The 19,459-nt window shown below is 39.8% G+C and overlaps 1 protein-coding gene across 1 annotated transcript in view; it reads right to left on the bottom strand.

The window, feature by feature from the left end:
* cab39 (calcium binding protein 39) overlaps nt 1–1,861 on the bottom strand; it is a 30,982-nt gene extending 29,121 nt beyond the window's left edge. The window contains exon 1 of the mRNA XM_061918892.1: nt 1,616–1,861. The gene's annotated coding sequence lies outside the window, so the exon portion shown is untranslated. The remainder of the gene's footprint in view (nt 1–1,615) is intronic.
* Between the last annotated feature and the right edge of the window lie 17,598 nt (nt 1,862–19,459).

Here is a 19,459-nt window from a genome sequence, read left to right as displayed (position 1 = left end):
TCAATATCATCAATCACAAATCTTTCATCCTCGCTAGAGATGCGCGGATAGGCAAGTATATCATCCGCAACCGCATCACCAAAGTCGTCATCCACCCCCCGTCCACCCGAAGCGGGGTGTATAAAATATTCAGGAAGTTTCATGAATACAAAAGAATTGTGGGTATTTGTTGTGTTGCGTTTATGTTGTGTTACTGTGAGGATGTTCTCCCGAAATGTGTTTGTTGTTTTTAATTGGCGTGGCGCATATTATTAAGAGTGTTAAAATTGTTTATACCACAACCAATAGTGTACTCTGTGTCACCCAGTATGCCTTGCAGTCGTGTGCATATTGCCGCGGAAGCCACACACATGATGCTGGACTGACAAGCAGATCGTACATGCTGTAGAAAGTGACAAAGACAATGGCTTCATAGCACGCCCTAATACTTAATATCTATGTGACTGCCGGCAGTCATTCAAGAGATTAATAGCGTCTCCTATTGTCTTCTTCGCTTTATGACACGGGTCTTAAATGGCTCTTTGAATGGCAAAGGATACCGATCCCAGAACCATTTATATCAAAATTTTCCGGATGGTTCAACCGCCACCTGCCCGAATCTAATTAAAATCTATTTTTTTCGTCATGTCAACCGCCCGACCCGCGGTTTATCCGCGGATGAGACCGCAAACCGCGCATCTCTATTCCTCGCTCAAATTAATGGGGAAAGTGTCGTTTTCTCGGTCCGAATAGCACTTTTTGTTGGAGGCTCCCATTATAAACAATGTGAATATGTGAGGAGCCCCCACACTTGCGACGTCATAGTCTGCGACTTCCGGTAAAGGCAGGGCTTTTGTCTTAGCACCGAAAGTTGCAAACTTTATCGTGGATGTTCTCTACTAAATCCTTTCAGCAAAAATATGGCAATATCGCAAAATGATGAAGTATGACACATAAAAATGGACCTGCTAGCCCCGTTCAAATAAGAAAATCTCATTTCAGCAGGCCTTTAAGCTAAAAAAAAAATCAATAAATAACAGCGACCTGCCCATTAGGGTGGTAACGTGACGCTCAGCACCGCCCATCAGTGTTCAACCATGCCTGCTTTGTGATGGTGCAAAGCCTGCCAACTTTGCGCCGAGCTGGCACAATGCATACTTGTTCATTGTGCGGCCAGGAGAGACTCAGCATTGCAAAGTGAGCACCAAATACACATGTTCATGTCCAACATCTCGCCATTTGGACGCCAATGCGGCCTATTTGGGCTTCAATCACTGCTCGCCGAATGTCGCTTGTGCAAAGCGGGCCTCCTTTCTAAGCCTGCTGCAAACCCGGCAGGCTTCTTTACTCGCTCATCGTGAGAATGAACGTGTCATAAAATGCATGAATGCGGCTTGCTTTTCATCAAAGTGGCAGCAGTTAGCCAGCCATTCAGTTAGCATGCCCAGGCCCCGGCAAAGGCTGCGTTTGCACCATAAAGCCCAATGCAACAGCATGTTAATAAACATGTACTAAAACACCTTTAGAGGCGAACGTTTAAGAACTACCTGCAGGGTTTACAGTTGTTAAGCGAGGACGTCGTAAACACAAAACATTATTTAAAATAAAAAAAATATCATGAAATGCAACACAATACCTCTCGTGAACGGCGTTTCCACTCGTTTCCCCCAATTCGTCACGACGGTAAAAGGCAACGCAGGCCTTCCTCTCGGAACAAAACGGCTTTGTTTCACTGTTCGGTCGACTCCTGTTGTTCGGACTGTGGATATTTGTGTAGCTGCCTGTCTCTCCGTGTGTCCGACTGACTGGTAACATTAGCGGCGCAGGGGCTCCGACTGTCACCGTAAATGCTGCTGCTTAGCGCCTCCTCTGGCCGTCTGTCCGCCGTCGAGATGTGCGAGCTATGAACGAACTGTTTGTTTTACTGACTCACCAGTACTCGTCTGCGTTAACTCGTTCACAAACTCACCTCCGCTTGCTACATTATAAAATGAAACCCGTTAACATGTCACTAACTACTATCCTGAAGGCATGTGTATTAATGTACTGTTAACCCCTCTTTAAAGGGAGCCATTCTCTACAAAGAGTTGTTCAAAATGACCGGCTCGTTATTGTATTTCTTTTTTTTAACTGTTATTTTTATATCAAATAATCACGAGTATAAGTTATAACAGTGGTTCTCAACCTTTTTTCAGTGATGTACCCCCTGTGAACATGTTTTTAATTCAAGTACCCCCTAATCAGAGAAAAGCATTTTTGTTGAAAAAAAGAGATAAAGAAAATAAGAGATAAAGATCACACTCCTCAGCCTTCCCGGTAAGGTTTATTCAGGTGTACCGGAGAGGAGGCTACGCCGGATAGTCGAACCTCAGATTCAGGAGGAACAGTGTGGTTTTCGTCCTGGTCATGGGACTGTGGACCAGCTCTATACTCTCGACAGGGTTCTTCAGGGTGCATGGGAGTTTGCCCAACCAGTCTACATGTGCTTTCTGGACTTGGAGAAGGCATTCGACCGTGTCCCTCGGGAAGTCCTGTGGGGAGTGCTCAGAGAGTATGGGGTATTGGACTGTCTTATTGTGGCAGTCCGCTCCCTGTATGATCAGTGTCAGAGCTTGGTCCGCATTGCCGGCAGTAAGTCGGACACGTTTCCAATGAGGGTTGGACTCCGCCAAGGCTGTCCTTTGTCACCGATTCTGTTCATAACTTTTATGGACAGAATTTCTAGGCACAGTCAAGGCGTTGAAGGGTTCCGGTTTGGTGGCCGCGGGATTAGGTCTCTGCTTTTTGCCGATGATGTGGTCCTGATGGCTTCATCTGGCCGGGATCTTCAGCTCTCACTGGATCGGTTCGCAGCCGAGTGTGAAGCGACCGGAATGAGAATCAGCACCTCCAAGTCCGAGTCCATGGTTCTCTCCCAGAAAAAGGGTGGAGTGCCATCTCCAGGTTGGGGAGGAGACCCTGCCCCAAGTGTAGGAGTTCAAGTACCTAGGAGTCTTGTTCACGAGTGGGGGAATGGTGGATCTTGAGATCGACAGGTGGATCGGCGCGGCGTCTTCAGTAATGCGGACGTTGTACCGGTCCGTTGTGGTAAAGAAGGAGCTGAGCCGGAAGGCAAAGCTCTCAATTTACCGGTCGATCTACGTTCCCATCCTCACCTATGGTCATGACCTTTGGGTCATGACCGAAAGGATAAGATCACGGGTACAAGCGGCCGAAATGAGTTTCCTCCGCCGTGTGGCGGGGCTCTCGGATAAGCGGAAGAAGATGGATGAATGGAAAAGAGATAAAGAAGTAAAATACAGCACTATGTCATCAGTAGATAGATAGATAGATAGATAGATAGTACTTTATTGATTCCTTCAGGAAAATTAAAATTCCAGCAGCAGCGTACAGAGTTGAGATCAATTTAAATAAAAGTAAAAGTAAATAATGGGGGTTTAAATGGAAACAAAATGGAGAAATATTTCAATAAGAATAAAAAAATAAAAATCAACAATGGGAATAAAAATATAACAGTAAAATAAGAATATAACAAGACAAAGTAGGCAGTAGTGACCATGTTATGAAAACGTATTGCACTGTTATTGTTTTGCATCCCCTGTCATCCTAGTACCCCCGCCCCCCGCCCCAGGGAGGAGTTGTACAGTCTAATGGCGTGTGAGACAAAGGAGTTTTTGAGTCTATTAGTCCTGCACTTGGGATGAAGCAGTCTAGCACTGAACAGGCCCCTCTGGCTGCTGATAACGCTATGCAGAGGGTGACTGGCATCATCCAGGATGCTTACTAGTTTGTCAACAGTCCTCTTCTCTGCCACCGTCACCAGTGAGTCCAGTTTCATTCCGATTGTAGAACCGGCCCGCCTGATCAGTTTCTCAAGTCTGGAGCTGTCCTTCTTAGATGTACTGCCCCCCCAGCACACTACCATGTAGAACAGAACACTGGCAACCACAGACTGGTAGTACATCCACAGGAGTTTTTTACAAATGTTGAAGGAGTGCAGTCTCGTACTGGTGGTCCGTGTTAACAGTCCAGTCCAGCTTATTGTCCACCCAAACCCCGAGGTACTTGAATGAGTCCACGGTCTGTACCTCAACTCCCTCGGTCACAATAGGTTGTGACCGTGGACTCGACCTCCCAAAGTCAATGACCAGCTCCTTGGTCTTTGATGGATTGAGCTGCAAAAGGTTTGTGTGGCACCAGACAACAAAGTCCCTCACCTGATTCCGAAACTCCTCCTCTCTGCCGTCCCTGATGCACCCGACGATGGCTGTGTCATCCGCATACTTCTGGATGGGACACAGCTCTGAGTTGTAGCAGAAGTCAGCGGTGTACAGGGTGAAGAGAAGAGGGTCCAGCACCGTTCCCTGCGGTGCTCCGGTGCTGCTGATCACAGTGTCAGACGTGATGTCCTTCAGTCTGATGTACTGTGGCCCGTCGGTGAGGTAGTTCGAAATCCAGGCAACCAGGCAGGGGTCCACTCGCATTTTGTAGAGCTTGTCCTGAAGGAGACGGGGCTGGATGGTATTAAAGGCACTCGAGAAGTCCAGGAACAGGATCCTCACAGTGCCATTTCCCTTATCCATTTCCCTTATTGCCTGGACCCCAGGAAGAATAGTCTACACTGCGGTGTAGACTAATGGGGATCCTTAATAAACTAAACTAAATTATCCAGGTGTGAGTGGGCTCGATGCAGCAGGTAAAGGATAGCATCCTCCACACCAACGCCTGCCTGGTACGCAAACTGCAGGCTGTCCTGAGCATGTTGCACCTGTGGTCTGAGGAGGCTGAGAAAGAGCCGCTCCAATGTCTTCATTAGATGAGATGAGTAGGGGTGTGGGAAAAAAATTGATTCGAATACGTTGTGCGACCTTTTTCCAAAACACGATATAAAATGTGAGATATAACAGGATAATGCATATGTTTATCATTTGTTTGAAAACAGTTACAAAAAAGTGGTCGCCAAATTTTTACTGTGGGACCCCATTTCTATGACTTGACGGGGTCCCTCGGACCCCATTTCTATGACTTGACAGGGTCCCTGGGACCCCATTTTGTAAATTCCTAGTCGACCAACACTGATGGAGTATTGGTGCTTACAAAACAGCAGCAGATGGCTGTGGCCTGCGGGCCGGTTCTAATACTAATCAAATATCATCCCGGGTGCCATAGATAAGGCCAATGCCGGCCTGCGGGCCTTGACTTTGACACCCCTGCCCTAAAGGGACATTGAGGGAAACAAATGTTTTGCGAGATTTGGCAATACAACATTTTTTTTCCCCTCCATGTCACTTTAGGTGCTGGGGTCAGCAACCCGTGGCTCTCGAGCCGCATGCGGCTCTTTAGTGCCGCCCTAGTGGCTCCCTGGAACATTTTTTTAATACGGATTGAATGAGGAAAAATAATATTTTTGTTTTAGTACGCTTTTTGTTTGAGGAAAAACATGACACAAACCTTCCCAATTGTTAAAAAGCCCACCGTTGAATATGTTCGTGTGTATACTTCACTGATGAGAGTATTTGGTGAACATCGTTTTGTCCTACTAATTTCGGAGGTTCTTGAACTCACCATATTGGGGACTGTGACGCAACAGTTTGTTTACATGTAAAATCTTCCACACATTCTCTGTCTCATTTTGTCCACCAAAAGTTTCATGCTGTGCGTGAATGCACAAAGGTGTGCTTTGTTGATGTTATTGACTGGTTGGAGTGCTAATCAGACATATTTTACCATGAATTGATTAACGTGGACCCCGACTTAAACAAGTTGAAAAATTAATTCGGTTGTTACCATTTAGTGGTCAATTGTACGGAATATGTACTGTACTGTGCAATCTACTAATAAAAGTTTCAATCAATCAAAATGCATGACTGCAAGCTAATCAATGCTAACATGCTATTTAGCCTAGCTGAATGTACATATTGCATCGTTATGCCTCATTTGTAGGTATATTTGAACTCATTTAATATCCTTTACCTTTATTTTCTTTGTATGTAATTTAGTTTTGCATGTCTCATGACACATTATTTGTATGTAAAATTGGCTGCATTTCAGATATTGTTTGTGTGCCATGTTGTTCCAGACCACAGCAAACATTAACTAGTTTGCCAAAGATTGTGATAAGTCTATTAAAAGAAGACAGTCTGGCATTTCCTTTAACTTGGGCATACACATCTATACCAATGGCCATTCATTTCCAGGAGTTATCTCACCTTCTGTGTAGCCTCTGATTTACTAATGGTTTCTAATGTCGTAAAAATGTGTGGAATAAATATTACATTTCAACATTTCTCTCAATGAAGATTTGCTTCAGCCCGCGACACAGTCATTTTGATAGTAGGCTAATTGAGCTAATATAGGCACTTACGTCATGTGTTGCCTTCATTATAAGACTTATATGCAGCTTTTCATTTTTTCCGGCTCCCGACAGATCTGTTTTTGGTATTTTTGGTCCAATATGGCTTTTTCAACATTTTGGGTTGCCGACCCCTGCTTGAGGGGCTCCGTAGGAATGTGTCACCGACACAAAAGCAAAAAAGCGATCCACTTATGCAAATTTAATATAAATACAAAATCAAGCATATTTATATTCAAATCCCCAAAATATATTTATGAATACATGTTTATTTATACAAATTCTTGATTTATTTGTATGTCACATTTTTATACTTATACATTTTATTTGTATAGATTTTCAAATCTCAAAAATATATTTACAAATATGCGTTTATTAATACAAATTATTTATTAATTTGTATGTCCATCCATCCATCCATCCATCCATCCATTTTCTACCGCTTATTCCCTTTGGGGTCACGGGGGTCGCTGGTGCCTATCTCGGCTACAATCGGGCGGAAGGTGGTGTACACCCTAGACAAGTTGCCGCCTCATCGCAGGGCTTTATTTGTATATCACATTTGTATTTGTATTTGTATATTTATTATTATATGCATATGTATTAATATCATATTGATATATAGAAACTGATGTGAGACAATTCTTCTTTCATAGTATCCGGCCGTGTGATAAGTTTGCCAAGTATTAAAAGTAACCGCATTTTTTTTTTTTAATGAAAGAAATTGCTGTTCTAAATCTGTCCACTGGATGTCACAACTACTTATTTATTATTATTTTTTTTTTAAATATTTATTTATTCACTTAATATAGAAATCCTAATACAGGTACTGAGAAAAACAGACCCCTTTTGTGTTCTCATGCTCGTTATGTTAGAACTAGCAAGTTCTATAAGAATCATTTTTATTATTATGATTGTTTTTCAGTCAGTACAGATGGGTGTCCTATTGCGTCGTGTATTACAAACTCAAAAATCATTCAGCTGCTGACGCAATAGCGATCTTACGGCTGATACCGTAGCATGCCGTCGCAAGATGATGTGTTAGTACGCTACAAAAACAGTTCCTCAGTGTTTGCTCTTACAATAACAATGTCATGTCAGAGGGGATAAAACGGTTTGTGAATCTTGTAGACATGGCTGGCAGTGATCTGTAGCGCCTCCCTGAGGGCATAAGAGTGAACAGCAGGTGTCGACAATGTGTGGGGTCAGAGGTGATCCTTAGAACTCTTTGAGTGATGCTGTGAAGATACACTGTGTCTACGGAAGGGAAAGGTTGATATGTGATACGACTAGTGTTGGGACTAACACGTTACTTTGTAACGCGTTACTGCAGGGGTAGGGAACCTATGGCTCTCGGGCCTGATGTGACTCTTTTGATGACTGTATCTGGCTCTCAGATAAATCTTAGCTGACATTGCTCAACACGATAAATAATTAATAATTACACTAGTAATCACAGTGTAAAAAATAATGTTCAATTCATAAAACATTCTCATGGATCCATTGTTTTCTACCGCACCTGTTCAAGAAGTTGCATTAATGGGAAGAATTATTTTATTTATTATTGGTTAATTTCAGAATAAACATGTTATTAAAAAGAATAAGAGACTTATTATACTTTAAAAATGTTGGTCTTACCTAAAAATGCATGCATTCAGTTGTATTCAGTTGTATTCAGTTTTAAAGAATATTATATGGCTCTCACGGAAATACAGTATATATCAAAATATTTGGCTTTCATGGCTCTCTCAGCCAAAAAGGTTCCCGACCCCTGCGTTACTGTAACCCTGTTATTTTAGGTGGTAACGAGTAGTCTAACGCGTTATTTTTTTTCTTCAGTAACTCAATTACCGTTACTACATGATGCGTTACTGCGTTATTTTACGTTATTTTTTATATAGCATCAGTTAGAAACTGAGAAGATCTGAGTGTTTTATTGGAGAGCTGCGGTGTGTGTGTGTGTGTCTGTATGGGTTGCGGTGGGGGGGGTCCGCATCTATGTTTACCAAGCCAAGTTTCTTAACATGGAGACCTTCTCACTACTTTTCTTTTGTCGAGCACAAAGAAAAGAACATTTTAGTTAAATGTGAGTTGTGTCTCAAATCAAAGCTCCCATCTACTGCCCAAAACAGCAATTGAAATCTGCTGAAACGGCTACAAAAGCAACATGCTTCTACGACGCTAGTAAAGAGAGACGCACTTCACCTAAGGATTTTAACGAAGGGGCTATAGCCAGGACAACATTGATAGTGCCATTGCAGCATATGTGCTAGAAGACATGCAGGCTATTTCTATTAGTGGAGTCACCCGCTTTCAGGCAGCTAATTAGCATGATAGAGGGCATCAAACGGCAAATGGCACGAAAACATTTTCCAAGTTCCTGGACACAGTGGACAGTGAGTACATAAACATGGAAAGCAAGCTAAAAACGACACTCCAAACACTGCCTCTGCTCATCATTCATCACTGGAGGTACACACACACTGTCAATTCTCTTATATACTCTTTCATTCTAGACTTCTGGAGTGTTTGATTATCATATCACTCTAAATGTATAGACTATAAAGTTCACAAACATTAAGAAGGAGCCTAGTGGACCCGGCCAATCTTTTCTGTTCTCTAAAATAAAACTGGGGAAATGCGTAGAGTGTTCTGGGCTTCTCTGAAGACATGTTTTTATTTCACAATTCCTTGAGAGAAAAAAACGCCTGGGTAGGCGTGTGTATGGCAGTGTATGTGTGCTGTATATGGTGACATGACATATAGTCATGACATGTGTGCCTTCCTTGGGTGAAGCCAGGTTTACAGCTATGCTGTGACATGTTATTATGCGGTTTGTTACTTATGTATGTTATGTTGCAGCTATTCAAAATAGTTTTGTCAATTAGTTTTAGCCCAAAATAAGTTGGCCCTTTGAAACATATCTTTATCTTTGTGTGTTGAATGTAGACCACATTGCTTAGCAGAGTTCAGTGATGCAAATGCATGTTGAGTTGATCAACAGATTGTATTATTCTCCAGTGCAATAACAGTACTGCAACGAAGGCTAAAAGGGCATTAAAGGGGGCCTTAAAAAATAAAAAGTAACTAGTTACTTTTTACAGTAACACATTAATTTTTGGTGTAAGTAACTGAGTTAGTAACTGAGTTACTTTTGAAACAAGGTAATTAGTAACTGTAACTAGTTAATGGTTTTCAGTAACGAACCCAACACCAAATACGACAGGATTTATCTAGGATGTGCTGTAGTTTTTTGCGTGAATGTGAATTCAAATTATCGAACCAAACAGTTATTCAGAAGGTGAGTATGTCCAAAATATCTCCAAAAATAGTCGTCTTCGTTGCCTGTTACCAAGTCTGCCATGATTAGAACACACAAATGCATTTGTTTCTATGTATGTTATAGTACTATACGTATAATAATATATAATAGTATGTTGCTATGGGAACGGAAATAAATGAGCAGAGAACAGAAGTTCCGGTATTGCATAAAATGACAAAAATAAGGTAGATATTGTACATATTACATATTGTTATAAATGTGTATGTTTCTACATTATGCTTATACTTACAGCGTGTATATAAAATGTTGACGGAATGTTTTGAAGTTGCATTGAAGGCTGCAATTGTGACTCCCATTAGCTGCATTTTGCAAGCATTTTTTTAAAATCATCTTTAGAATCTTAAAAAAAGAAAAGACATCTGTGTTCTTGTCCCTCATAATGATTGTGAATGATAGGCAAAATTCACCCAAAAAAGTGGTGTTCTCCTTGCAGCCACAACACAACAACTTTCAGCAACAGCACTATTGCAAAAGCCACAAGAAATACAAACGACACAACACAACAACATAAAGCAACAACACAACAACATGAAGCCACAACACAACTTTAGGTCACAAAGGATGCGACGGAAGTGACATTGAAAGGTAGAAAAGGTAGAAAAGAGTGGAAGGAACACAGTGTATTAGTATTATCGAAAAAGTTATTTATGACTGAAAATGTGGTCACTATTTTGTTACTTTTCCAACTTCGTTTACTAAACCGTTTTCAACTTGTCACTTCAGGAAGTCGCTAGGGAGCCGAAACTTGTCCGCCATCCCTTCCATTCTGTCTTTAAGTTGTCCTGTTTGGGTTTATAGTTGTTGTGTTGTGGCGTTTGTATTTGTTGTGGCTTTTAGCTGTTTATTCAGATGAGAATAGTAGCAGGTCAAACCACTTCTCATTTAACATGAAGAGATGTGGTTGCACTTGACTTTTTATATTCATTTATTTTGTATTTGTATTACTTCTATGTCAAAAAAACAACAATAAAAGTAATAGGTACATTTAATGCAAATTCAACCTGAAGAGATGTTGTTAATATGGTATTATTTTATTTAGAAAAACAAAAACAGAAGGAGCAGGTAAATCTATTGTTAAAATGTTGGTTACTGTACTTTTTTGAACATTATGCGTGTCAATTCAACCTAAAGTGTTGGTTGCACTTTATTCAAATGAGATATGAATGCATTGGCCATTAATTGTTGTTTACTTGTTTGTTTATATCCATAATTTATCTATTTGTAATTCCCTGACAAAAAATAACAGGAATAAAGGAAACTTCGCCTACAGTGTTCAGTATTAATTTCACACTCTACAATGCTACAAAATTACTGAATTGATATCAACTCTCTGAATCGTTTTGAATTGTTTCGTTTAAAAAGTACAATATTGTCCCTGAATCGATTATCCGTAACAACAGTTTGTGAATCTCACTTTAGGGCGAGAGTTTTTTGGTTTTTTTCCCATTAAAAAAATAAAATACGGGAGGAAGGAAGCATCCATTTTTTTTTTTTTTTTCCGGGGAAACGAGAGGGTTGACATGTCAGGGAATTCATTTTTGGACAAAAGAGGATTTGAGGGTCCAAATAATAAAGGATTTTTTTAAGGGGACAATTTAAGTTTTTATTTGTTTCATTAGTTTTGCACTGGCTGGGATTGACTATTACATTACCTGATATTATATAATATAGATCAGGGGTCACCAACCTTTTTGAAACTAAGAGCTACTTCTTGGGTACTGATTAATGCGAAGGGCTACCGGTTTGATACACACTTAAATAAATTGCCAGATATAGCCAATTTGCTCAATTTACCTTTAATAAATAAATCTATATATGTTTAAAAAATGGGTATTTCTGTCTGTCATTCCGTCGTACATTTTTTTTCCTTTTATGGAAGTTTTTTTTGTAGAGAATAAATGATGAAAAAAACACTTAATTGAACGGTTTAAAAGAGCAGAAAACACAAAAAAAATAAAATAAAATTTTGAAACATAGTTTATCTTCAATTTCAACTCTTTAAAATTCAAAATTCAACCAAAAAAAATGAAGAGAAAAACTAGCTCATTCGAATCTTTTTGAAATTTTTTTTTTTATGGAACATCATTAGTAATTTTTCCAGATTAATCTTAGAATTTTGATGACATTTTTTAAATGGGTTAAAATCCACTTTGAAATAATATTTAAATTTGATCCTACAGATTTTCTAGATTTGCCAGAATATTTTTTTTAATTTTAATCATAATAAGTTTGAAGAAATATTTCACAAATATTCTTCGTCGAAAAAACAGAAGCTAAAATGAAGGATTAAATTAAAATGTATTTATTATTCTTTACAATAAAAAAAAAATACTTGAACATTGATTTAAATTGTCAGGAAAGAAGAGGAAGGAATTTAAAAGGTAAAATGTGTTTAAAAATCCTAAAATCATTTTTAAGGTTGTATTTTTTCTCTAAAATTGACTTTCTGAAAGTTATAAGAAGCAAAGTAAAAAAATAAATGAATTTATTTAAACAATTGAAGACCAAGTCTTTAAAATATTTTCTCGGATTTGAAATTCTATTTAAGTGTTGTCTCTCTTAGAATTAAAAATGTCGAGCAAAGCGAGACCAGCTTGCTAGTAAATAAATATAATTTAAAAAATAGAGTCAGCTCATTGGTAAGTGCTGCTATTTGAGCTATTTTTAGAACAGGCCAGCGGATTACTCATCTGGTCCTTACGGGCTATCTGGTGCCCGTGGGCACCGCGTTGGTGACCCCTGCTATAGATAATGTGTCCGATTGTTCACAAATTAGTCTTTTTGCCTAAAAGATTGTTCCCTGTCTTTTTCCATGCGTGTAAACTTTAGATATTTCAAGTAAAAAGTATCACTATGATTATCCGTAAAACTGGCCGTGTGATTCTCATGGTATCAGATCGATTACCGACATTTTCAGTATCGCCTACCCATGAGTGCCGTGCTAGCACTGTAGATGAATATCCACTAGAGGGCACACCAAGCCTAGTGAGGAGTGTTATATAGCTGGGCAGTTGGGACAAAAGTCTTGGGACACACTTTATTTTCATTTTCCTGTTGGTTCCACTTAGCTGTTCCTTTATTTGGGTATATTTTGCTATTGTATTTTTTTTATTTGCCCATATGAGCCATACGACCTCACAAATGTTCTAATGCAGGGGTGTCAAACTCATTTTAGCTCAGGGGGAGCATAGAGTAAAATCTATTCCCACGCGGGCCAGACTAATGAAAGCGTGGCATAATAATTATAAAATGAAGACAACTTCCAAATAGTTGTTTTGTTTTGTTTTTACCTACACTGAAATCAAAACAAACAGTCTTAAATCAGAAACAGAATCAGAATATTTTTTAAAACCCATTGTTTGAGAACGGGTTCTCAAACTAGGAAATTTTCTTGGTGAAATTGTGCAACATAAAACACATAACACAGAATAGGTAATAAAATGAGCTGTGCCTGAGCTATCAGATCTTATTATTGTTCATGTGCCTGATGGCCGAGGGGAAAAAAAACTGTTCAGGTGGTGGGAGGTGTGGGTCTGGATGGACCGTAGTGTCCTGCAGGAGGGGAGAAAGGAGAGTAGTTTGTAAAATGTACATACTTAAAGTTAAAGTGCCCATGGTTGACCCACACAAACTTGGTGTGGCCAAATTATTCTATGCATTTGACCCATCACCCTTGTTACAACTAATCCTCTTGGCAAAACACTTCAAGTTATTTGAAAATTCTGAAGAAAAAAATTGGTTGAGTTTAAAAAATCGAGTGTTTTCTTGAACCGTAGCATTGGTGACATCCACAACTGCCACAACACATTCATTTATCATCATTGAAATGTTGCAATTGGAATATATAAAAAACCAGTGTCAAAAAAATTACACCATACAAGCCGAATAAAAAGTAACAATCTTTACTAGTGTCAACATGGTAGATTTAAGCATATAATAAAATAGAACAAACAACAAATGTAGAAACACACATTTTTACAATGGGAGTCCAAACTACAAAGGTGATGGTCAAGTCTTTGCATCTAACCGTTTCTTTATATTATCCTTTGAGTGGATCATTTACCATTAAAGAAGGTATTGTGCGTCGCTATAGCATTAGTCTGCTGCCAGCCACAACAGGAGCAGCTGATGGCTTGCACCTGTGCTGATTGGAGTAGCGGCACCCAATTCAGAGGGCGCTTAAAGTCAGCTGACACGTTATATTTAATCACGTGTAACGTGAGTTATACTTGAATTGCTATTGCGACATCCAGTGGACACATTTAAAACAGCAGTTTATCATAAAACTACGCTATCCATCCATCCATCCATTTTCTGCCGCTTGTCCCTTTTTCAGAGTTGCGGGGGTGCTGGAGCCTATCCCAACAGCACTCAGGTGGAAGGTGGTATACACCCTGGACAAGTCGCTACCTAATCGCAGGGCCAACACAGATAGACAGACAACATTCACACTCACATTCACACACTAAGGCCTATTTAGTGTTGCCAATCAACCTATCCCCAGGTGCATGTCTTTGGAGGAAGCTGGAGAACCCGCAGGGAACCCACGCATTCACGGGGAGAACATGCAAACTCCAAACAGAAAGATCCGGAACCCGGGATCGAACCAAAGAGCTTTGCTTCGTCAACTTAAAAACAGTGTTTCTTAATCATAGGGCCTTGGGCCCAATGTTGGGCCGGGAGCACGCCCTAGAGGGCCGGCAAACTATATCTCTTTCTCAGCTGTGGTCGTATGGGCAGCAGGGGTACACTTTTCCACCAGTTGTGGCAATAATGACGAACAGAAGAAGTCTGGAGCTAAACTCATAGAGAAGTTTTTTAAGTACAAAAAGTATGACTAAAGTGATGAAGCTGTATTTTATTTGCACTATATATATATATATATATATATATATATATATATATATATATATATATATATATATAAATATATATATATATATTCGTATTATGCATTAGTAATAAAGGTTTATTTCAGCACAACATAATTGTAGGTTATTTTTTGTCGGTTATTTACGAGTCCCTTCTCATGCAGTATATTGTATTAGTATTTATTTTTGTAAACAGCCTGACATACTGTAAGTCTAAATGATAGTCTCTGTGATGAACACATGCTTTCATATCATTTGACAAGGCTGTAAACTGTAAGTAAGTGAGACATCCATCCATCCATCCATCTATTTTCTACCGCTTGTCCCTTTCGAGGCCGCGGGGGGTGCTGGAGCCTATCTCAACTGCATTCGGGTGGAAGGCGGTGTACACCCTGGACAAGTCGCTACCTTATCGCAGAGCCAAAACAGATAGACAGACAACATTCACACTCACATTCACACACTACGGCCAATTTAGTGTTGCCAAGCAACCTATCCCCAGGTGCATGTCTTTGGAGGTGGGAGGAAGCCGGAGTACCCGGAGGGAACGCAGGTCACGGGGAGAACATGCAAACTCCACACAGAAAAATCCCGAGCCGGGGATTGAACTCGGGACTACTCAGGACCTTCGTATTGTGAGGCACATGCACTAACCTCTTGTCCACCATGCCGCCCTAAGTGAGACATTATTATTGAATAATATTGAAAATGATCAATTCAGTGTTAATATTTGAGTCGGCCCCGTGCCCCTCTGTAGTGGAAATGTTGGGCCCCAAGGTCAAAATGGTTAAGAACCCTGAACGATAAGATATCTTTTTTCTTTAAGCTAGTGCAGTCCAAGGTTTATTTTGTAATCACACTTTGAATGAAGCACAATTAATCACAGTTGCCACAAAAGCGTTACTAAACTTATGTAAAATTTATAATAATAATAATGCATGAGATTTTAAACAGCGCTTATGTAGACATGCAAAGCGCTTTACAGTGAGCTCCATTATTCACTCTGCACCCACACTCTGATAGTGAATGATATCTGTGGTACTTTTGTTAACATTTCAACTTCGCCAGCATTGTCTGTCCTCCACCGCTTTTGTGTTGATGTTTTAGTACTGCTCTTGTTAGCGGATGTCTTAAAAAAAACTGCTTTGCTTTTGGACCTTATTTTTAACTTGTTGTGTGTCTAAGAGAATTAATAGCTGCAATGTATGCAAATGACCTTGGTTTTATCTAACGTCTGGTAGGGATTGTATTGTGAAGCGCAATCATCTTTGCACTGGTGTATGTATTGACCTGATCACTGACCGTATAACAACCCACGCCCCCTTTTTAGATAACCAAGAGGTTGCGATCAAAATAAATTGCGCGATTAATCCACATTTGTACATGATTAATGCCGTATATTTTTGTGATTCATCACATGCAATATTAACACAGTGAGTCTCAATTATTTTCTGTTACGTCCCTCCAGGAAGAAGACAACATTCCGCCCCCCTGCACTCTCTGCCTCGACTATAAATAGTAAAAATTTGTCTGTAAAATTGTTATAAGTACACCTCAGCATAACATTTTAACCTTATTAACATTAAATAAAATTAATTGTCACGGCGGGTGGGTCACAGCTTACTGTGGGATGCAGACTGACAACTCCGGACAAGGCATGCAGGTAGGAACATGATTAAACAAATTAAACACGTACCAAAAACACAAAACAAGCAGAAGGAAATGCGTGCCGATCGCACGAGAAGCTAAGGCTACCATTTAGCACAGGAAGCATAGACTAGGAGACAAGAAATACTAACATAACAGGTTGCGTGTAGCAAGCAATGAAGCCGGACTGAGTGTGGCGAGCAAGGTGAATAAATAGCTCTCTGATTAGTGGTTGATAGCAGCTGAGCGTGGCGACCACTAACCAGAGGCAGGTGATCCCAATTAATCTCCATGGAAACTAAAACAAACCCAGAGGTGCACAAACAGGAACCAAGAGAGTCCAAAACTAACAGAACAAAACAGAACACTAATAAATAAATAAATGAATCAAGATCAATTTACAATAAAGATTAACTTTAATAACAATATCTTTAGTCTGAACCAGAAAATATAAAACATGCATTAATTTGCCTGAAAAAAAAAATTGTTTAAAGTATACAGTGAAAAGTAAAATTAAATAAAATAAGTAAATAATGATACATTTAAGGAGCACAATATATTAAACACTTCACTTTACAAAAATGAATAAAACAGTGGTTGTGGGTTTTAGTTTAATAGATCAACATGAGGAATTTAAGATTAATGGCTAAAATGAGCACTTTTTGCAGTGCACAGCTTTTCAAAGCGGGTTTTGAAAAATGCCACAGCATGATACTGATAAAGCAAGTTTCTAGGTGTCACACGCGCCCCACCTGGTATCGCACCTTGAACCTCCAGAGGGGCCTGCCTCACTATTTGACAAGAAATGCATTAAATAACACATTGAATTTGACAGTCTTACTTTATATATAGTGGTTCTTCAACTGAAGGGTTTTTTGAGATAAGAGCTGGCTCTCTCGGCTGTTATGCTTTAAGTTGCAAGCAAAAATTTGATTTACAAGCATCCCTGCTGTTAGTTGGCATGCAAAACGTCACAGTGAACCTTGAAAAATCAGACCAATACATTTGGTTTGACTCGCTTATAGCTAGAGATGAACAGAACTCTGTTTTCCAACCATGGGAAGGAAGAAAGTGAGTTAAAGTTAAAGTACAAATGATTGTCACACACACACGAGGTGTGGCAAAAATATTCTCAGCATTTGACCCATCACCCTTGATTAGTAAAAGTCAGTGCTGAGAAGAAGACGTGGATGATATTCATCGAACTGAAAAAATAAATCATCGAAAACATGACCAAGTGAGTTAACTTGGCGTATCACTGCTGGTCTGCGTCATACTGGTGCAGAATGAGTTAAATGGCAGTCAAGAACATTAAAATGATAGCCAAGCAGACATTTATCCATGAAAATATGGTAAAGCTGCTGAATGTGCGTTTGACGAAGAAAGAGCTGGTAGGAGGTACCATAGAAGTCGACTCTCCAAGGTAAGTGCGGTATTTTAGTAATACATTATTTCATAAAACTACTGTAGTTGTTAGTAGTACCCTATTTTTCGGGCTTTAGAGCGCACCAGTATTTAACTGTAGCCACCAGATTTTACAGGGACATTTTTTTTTTTTTTACATATATTAGCCGCAGCAGACTATAGGCCACAAATGCAGTATATACTGGTACAAAAGATTTTTTAAATGTTTATTTACATACCTTTAATTGTTTAACAGTGTTTTTGATTGATTGATTGATTGATGCTTTTATTGGTAGATTGCACAGTTCAGTACATAGTCCGTACAATTGACCACTAAATGGTAACACCCAAATAAGTTTTTCAACTTGTTTAAGTCGGGGTCCACGTTAATGTGTCTGTAACACAGCAGTAAAATGGCTGATCAAACAAAATAGAAGTCATCGTCATGGACCCACTAGCTCCGGAAGCTTGCTCTCCAATCAGCTAAACAGATTCAAAAACTCCACTGGGATGTTTCGGTGAATTTACGAAACTGAAACAATACAAAAAGAATGCAATTGTAAGTTAATAATATGAACGCAGACTCTCGTAAACGTATTTGCTAATGTTAATGACGCTAGCTTGATTACATTACGATGGTACATAAATATATGCATAAAAACACTACTACAGACATCAGACATAGGACGGTTTGGTTAGTATAAATAGTTGTAGTTATAATGTAATGAAAATCCTTTCAAGCGGGAAACGCTATGGACGGTTTTTTTTCAGGTTTAAGGCATGAAACAGAAAATACTTTTTCCATCAAGCAGCACCTGCAGTGAAGAAACTCTTCCACAAGATGGCGGCATTGCACAAAAATAATAACACACCTTTTCAGTGTCTCTGTCGGTGGAATACACGGATGTCAAACTCATTTTAGACCGGGGGCCACATGGAGAAAAATCTACTCCCAAGTGTGCAAAACGGGTAAAATCACACCACGATAACTTAAAAATAAAGACTACTTCAGTTTGTTTTCTTTGTTTAAAAATAGAACAATCACAGTCTGAAAAACAAATCATAATGTTGTTGGGGTTTTTTTACACTTACTTGTTGTGGTTAATAGTGTACTATCTTTATTTGTCGTTATTACTGGCTCACCTGCACTGGCTTCCTGTGCACTTAAGATGTGACTTTAAGGTTTTACTACTTACGTATAAAATACTACACGGTCTAGCTCCATCCTATCTTGCCGATTGTATTGTACCATATGTCCCGGCAAGAAATCTGCGTTCAAAGGACTCCGGCTTGTTAGTGATTCCCAAAGCCCAAAAAAAGTCTGCGGGCTATAGAGCGTTTTCCGTTCGGGCTCCAGTACTCTGGAATGCCCTCCCGGTAACAGTTCGAGATGCCACCTCAGTAGAAGCATTTAAGTCTCACCTTAAAACTCATTTGTATACTGTAGCCTTTAAATAGACTCCCTTTTTAGACCAGTTGATCTGCTGTTTCTTTTCTTTTTCTTCTATGTCCCACTCTCCCCTGTGGAGGGGGTCCGGTCCGATCCGGTGGCCATGTACTGCTTGCCTGTGTATCGGCTGGGGACATCTCTGCGCTGCTGATCCGCCTCGACATCTCTGCGCTGCTGATCCGCCTCCGCTTGGGATGGTTTCCTGCTGGCTCCGCTGTGAACGGGACTCTCGCTGCTGAGTTGGACCCGCTTTGGACTGGACTCTCGCGACTATGTTGGATCCATTGTGGATTGAACTTTCACAGTATCATGTTAGACCCGCTCGACATCCATTGCTTTCCTCCTCTCTAAGGTTCTCATAATCATTATTGGATCATTATTGTCACCAATGTCCCACTGGGTGTGAGTTTTCC

Source organism: Nerophis ophidion, linkage group LG13, assembly GCF_033978795.1.
Source record: "Nerophis ophidion isolate RoL-2023_Sa linkage group LG13, RoL_Noph_v1.0, whole genome shotgun sequence".
NCBI lineage: Eukaryota > Metazoa > Chordata > Actinopteri > Syngnathiformes > Syngnathidae > Nerophis > Nerophis ophidion.
Note: the sequence above shows the minus strand (reverse complement) of the source record. Positions and strands in the feature narration are given on the sequence as shown.